The sequence below is a fragment of the Mirounga angustirostris genome, unplaced genomic scaffold (genome assembly GCF_029215605.1).
Source record: "Mirounga angustirostris isolate CCGP_5_RB_7025 unplaced genomic scaffold, mMirAng1.0.hap1 SCAF_10, whole genome shotgun sequence".
Classification (NCBI taxonomy): Eukaryota; Metazoa; Chordata; class Mammalia; order Carnivora; family Phocidae; genus Mirounga; species Mirounga angustirostris.
The window spans coordinates 48831505-48837552 of record NW_026991718.1 but is presented as its reverse complement, the minus strand read 5'-3'; positions in this window follow the sequence as shown (position 1 = coordinate 48837552).

Below are 6048 nucleotides of genomic sequence, written 5' to 3'. Positions count from 1 at the left end.
GTGTGTATGCTCAAGAGTGATCTGTTTGATCAAGTATTGTGGAAACAAGCTAACTAAAAGGTCTGGTTGTTTGGGGAAAGGTGAGGGAAAAATGGAATTTGAGCTGGGCTGACATTGAAGGTGTGTCCCAGTTCACTGTTAACTGCTCAGTGTCATTTGTCTGCCTGTTGCCATCTTCCAGAGCTGTGAAGTTCTCTGTTCTTTTGGTGTTGTCTCAAGTGGGTCATCCCGTTCACTTCCTTCTTATGCCCTGAAAGCTTTCAGCTAACGATAATAGAGCCTTTATTTGCAGTGCCAGGTTACGCTCCAGATGAGTGATTACGTTCCTTTGCCACCCCACCCTACCAATGTTATTATGTTGACTATGTTTTTCTGACTCAGGCAACATCTAGGAAGGTGTTTGAAGCTGCAGTTGGTTCTATATTTCTCTTTCTATGAGCTGAGCCTAGAGTTCTAAGGTGGCCTGGAAATAATGGGATTGTTAGTGACCCCTCAGGTGAGGGCAGGAGAGTAAATACCTTGTATAGGAGAAGAATGAGTTTTTATGTTAAAATTCTATGGGAAAAAGTCTGCAAATGTATGAAGTTTTGCTTCATTTTGAAGTTTTGCTTCATTTTCATGTTTTGTGTCCTTGAATATATTATGTTCTTTATCACTTAGGTTAGTGTCCTTGAACTTTTCCCCCCGGAAGAACCAAGTCTCTATTCTTCTCCTCGTGGGTTCTTAACCCCTAAAGTATCAGAAATTCTTTCTTCTGCAGTTCTGGTGGAGGGAATGTGGGGCCAAGGGAGTCTGGGGAGGAGTCTGGGCAAGAGTGCCTCTCCTCTCACTGCCTTCCTTTCCCTACTGTGGCCCCAGAGGCAGCCTGGACTGTCCCACCTTGCCTTAATAGTCCTATAACTGCCCCAGTCTGGGATGTTCCAGGAAATTCATCCTTCCTTTCCATGCTCAGGGCTACTGCTTAGTGTAGGACCTTATTACCCCTTACTTGGACTAGTGCAATAATAGGCTTTTACCAGGTGTCTCTCTCTCTCTCTCTCTTTTTTTTTCAGTATTTCTTTCTTTTTTTTTTTTTTTTAAAGATTTTATTTATTTATTTGACAGAGAGAGAGAGAGCGAGAGCAGGAACACAAGCAGGGGGAGCGGGAGAGGGAGAAGCAGGCTTCCTGCGGAGCAAGGGAGCCCGATGTGGGACTCGATCCCAGGACCCTGGGATCATGACCTGAGCCGAAGGCAGACGCTTAACGACTGAGCCACCCAGGCGCCCTTTTTCAGTATTTCTTGACTCCAGTCTGTTCTGCCTTGTACAGTCAGGAGAAGCTTCCCACATTACAGCCATGCTCATGTTTCCTGTCTTGCTCCAAAACCTGTAATAGCTTTGCATTGCCTAAAACCTAAATTTAGCCTTTATTCAGAACTTTCTGCATATGACCACATAACGCTCTTGCTCCTGACTACACATTCAAATGCCTGGGGAGCATTTAAAAAAAAAAAAATACTGATGCTTGTGCTCTACCCCACACTGATGAATTCTGAATCTCTGGAGTAGGGCCCCAGACAGTGTTGTTGTTTTGTTTTCGTCTTTGTTTCCAAAGCTGCTAGGGTGCCGCCAGGGTTGAAAAGCACTGCACGGAGTCAGAGTTCAGGGACCACTATGCCTAAGAATTGTGAGCTCTCTCATCCATCTCTGCACTTCAGAGACATTTTGCAAATGTTTGTCAAACCAGAGTGAACTGAATATGCCATGTGTCACAACCACATCGGTCATTTACTTTTTACCAAACGGCCACACCTTTTCTGCCTCTGCACCTCTGTGCAAGGAATCCCAGAGGCTGCCAGGGGCGGGGAGCGGGGGCAGGAAACCAGTCTGCAAATGCTCTCTTTGCGCCTGCTGCAGAGGCCGCTCTGCACGGGGCAGTTTCAGTGTCTCTTTCCCCGCCTAGCTCTGGGGGGAAAGCTGTGGTAGTAAGCCAGCCCACAAGGAAGCAGGGAGACCCACGAAAGAGAAAAGGAGCCAGAGTTATAGGGAAAGGAGGGAAGCGTTCCATATTGTGAATAAAAGGGAATCAGACCATGAAACATGAAGCAGCTTATACCGAAAGAGTAGCAACTGCTCAGTAAAGAGACCGATCCCTGGGCTCCTGAAAGCCTTTCTGCCTTCCCAAGCCACAGGAGCACCATGCTTACTGGTCTGGGCTGAGTGGAGAGAGAGGCTTACTCGTCTGGCTGCATCCCAGTTGGCTTCAGAGGCACAGACCTTCCAAAGTGCCATGGGCCGGGTACAGAGAGACTCTGGGGCAGCTGCTAGGTTTCTTCAGATGATCACTTTCACATAGTCCAGTTAAATGCCACCAAAGAGGAAGAAGAAACCACGTAAGCCTTTATTTTGCTTTCTCGGGTAACAGACACTTTAAAAGGCAGCATGGGGAGAAGCACTCCCTAGTGGGGCTAGTGTGGTGGATATTTGTTGCTTGAGAGGCGAGGGTTTCAACTTTGATTCTGGCACCCCTGATTTTAAAATGATGGTGCCTATCCCCTTTGTCTGCTGATCACTTCTTCTGGGTTTCAGTTGCCCCAGGGGAAGGAAAAATTTTTCATGTGGGGGTTGGGAGGAACGGAAACCCGAGAGCAAAGCATGAATGACGTGAAAGCCCAGTGAATCCCACAATGTTGGGCTGTTTCAATAGCTTTTGAGAACAGTTTTTGGAACAGACCAGTTTTTCCCTAGAAAACAGTTTGTCGGTTGGTATTGTGCCTCCTGACCCCTCTCTCCCGACCCCCGTATCTCAGTGTTTTAACCCCGCCTGGGTTTGGAGACCAGTTTGTGACCACGGGTGGAATTTCTGAGTCAAGGCTCACTTTGTTTTGTGAGGAGCTTTGCCTGGGGCACTGAGAAAGCCTGTTTGGATCAGGACCACAGGAACATTATCCTCTAGAGAGGAAGTGCCAGATTGAACATGTAAGACTTTGCTTTTAGGCCCAGCTGTTTATTCACCCACAAGTCACTTAACTTCCCAAACTTCTTTAAAAATCTGTAAAATGGGATCTGTCTGATATGCCTACCTCAAATGAGGACAAAATGAAATCCATGTGCAACTGTGAGAGTTGTAAAATGCTATAAAGATTGAAGGCACCTGTTATTTGTATCTCTGGAAATGCTAGAGATGAGGTGCCATTGCTCCTACCTACTAGACTTTTACAGCACCCACCTTCCGGCTACAAGACTCTTGAGGCAGATCCACCTTCTTTATCACTAGCTGGGCCTCAGCTCCAAATATCTTACCTGGTCTGTTCTGATATCCTGAGCTGGAAAACTGAGAATCTCAAGAACCAGAAGAAACAGTCCAAATTTCTATTCATTTCCCCTGAGACCGAGAGCAGAGCCAGGACCCAAAGAGATTGCACCGTATCTTTTATCTCTTGATTCCATCCCACTCCTCTTTGAACCTCCCACTCTTATTGTTCCAACTAGTTTTTGAGATGAAAGAAGAGGAAGAGAACTTTGACCCTCTTCACAAAGTCGCCACTCCTTAACCCAGGGTTGAGTTTTTTGTTAACCTTAGCCTACTTGGGGTTAGGAGCGGGCCATACGTATCATTCACTGTGCCTGTTAGATCCCGAATCCAGCCCGGTTGCAATGCACAACCACGGGCCCTTGTGTCCTTCTTTGGTGACCACACCTGCTTCCCTTAGGGTTTAGCTCAAGTTTCACCTCCTCTGGTGCTTTCTCTCACCTGTAAGTTCACTCTGGGGGCTTCCTTCTTTGAACTCCAGTGCCACTTTTAGGCAGTTTCCCATAGCTTAATGAGTTGTTTTTTGCCATTTTGCAGTGTTTTCTCATTGTCTTCTTACGTGGGTCGGGTCTGAACAATCATGTAAATTCTGTAAGGGTAGGACTCATGCTTGTTTTCCAGCACTATGTTGAGTGCCTTTCAGTCAGCATGGCACTTCCTTACTTTCTTTGGCTTAGCCCTTCTTGAAATCGAGTCCTTGGTGTTGAATTGTGTGTAAGGAAGCCAGCTGGACCTGTGTCCTGATTGAGAAGCTCTATCTCCACTTTGTGGGAAGCCATCTTAACGCCTTGCCTCCGATGTTGCTCTTTGGGCCTGTGCTGCCACCGCAGGGTCACCTTGTGCCAAAGGTCTGAATGTGAGCAAGCGCTCTCAGCAGAGGGATCCAGCAGTTGGGCTCTCTTCCAACTGCCAGGACAGATGGTTATCCTGCCCAACAGGCTCATTCAGTGGATAGTCAAGAGAAGATGTGATGGAGGCTGAAAGGGGGGAGTTCCGAGAGGCAGGAGGAGACCAGGGGACAATGGCACCACTATCTTATCACAGAAGCCAAGGAAGGCAACAGTTTAAAACAAGGGGAGAGGAGTGGTGCCAAATGGCTCGGGAGAGGTTTTCTGGGCTAATGACCAAGATGAGTTCATGGGAGGTGGCCGCTGACAGTGCTCTTCCCTGACACCCCATCACTCTACCACACCTCCTTTTTACTCTCCGAATAACACTGTCATTAGCTAAAATCATACTGTTTATCCCTAGCTTCTGTATCCAAAGTATACTCCTTGAAAACAACAACTTGGTCTTGTTCACTCTTGTGTTCTCGGCTCCCAGAACAGTGCCTGACACTCAAAAAGATAGGAATAAAGGCACAGACTCGTCCAAAGTCATCCAGCTAATAAGTGGGAAATCTCTGGGGTTCTGGCAGTGGGGAATAGAATGGTAAATGTGCACACATTTTGAATAATGATTTTAAAGATTGTACAATTTAAAAATTAACAAGTTAGTCATAGACGATTACCTCTTAGAAGGTAAAAGAAGGAAAGCATATGAGAAGCTAAAAACTGCCTATTTACTTATTCAGAGATGAATGATAATGCAATATCACAGACTAAACATCTGGAATTTCTACAAGCTGTACAAAGAAGGAAACTTAGAACTTTATTTTTTTTATTATTTATTTGACAGAGAGAGGGACAGCTAAAGAGGGAACACGAGCAGGGGCAGAGGGAGAGGGAGAAGCAGGCCCCCCACTGAGCAGGGAGCCTGACGTGGGGCTCAATCCCAGGACCCTGGGATCATGACCCGAGCCGAAGGCAGACGCTCAACAACTGAGCCACCCAGGCGCCCCGAAATTTAGAACTTTAAATGCTTTAACTATTTAATGAGAAAGACTAAAAAATGAATTAAGCATTTGACTCAAATTAGAAAAAAAGAACAAAATATATAGTAGGAAAGCCAGGAGGAAAGAAACATGTATTAAAGTAGAAATTATTGAATTTTAAAATAGAGTAGATAAATTCATAATATCATTTTTTGAAAAAGGAATAAAGTAGTCAAAGAGGAAAAAGAAAAACATATCCAAAATTAGAAATGAACAAGGGGATACAACAAATGTATAAGAAAGTACTACATGTAAGTAGGCTAATGAATTTGCTCCTTGGTGAAATAGGAGATTTTCTGGGAAAAAAAATTATATGTGTGAATGAAACCAAAATTCTCTTAATTATCTTAAGCTAAGTGGAAGACCTGAAAGATCAATAATCAATGAAGAAATGGAAGAAAGCATATGAGTGTTATCTCCATATGCTTTTCTGAATGAGTTCTTTCAAACTTTCAAGGAACAGGTAATTCTCATACCATTTTCTTTATCATATCACCATTCTGATTGTATGTAAGTATGTATGTATTTATTTATATTGCGTATAATTGACATATAACAGTATATTAATTTCAAGTGTACCACATCATTATTTGATATTTGTATATATTGCAGAATGATCACAATAAGTCTAGTTAACATCCAGCACTATATACATAGTTACAGTTTTTCCTTGTAGTGACAGTATGATTAATTATAGTTGCCAGATTGTACATTATATGCCCATGACTTACTTATTTTGGAAGTTTATACCTGTTGACCCCCTTTACCCATTTCACCCACCCCCATCCTCCTCTGGCAGCCATGAATCTGTTCTCTGTACCTATGAGCTTGTTCTGTTTATTAAGATTCTACATATACGTGAGATCATATGGTATTTGTCTC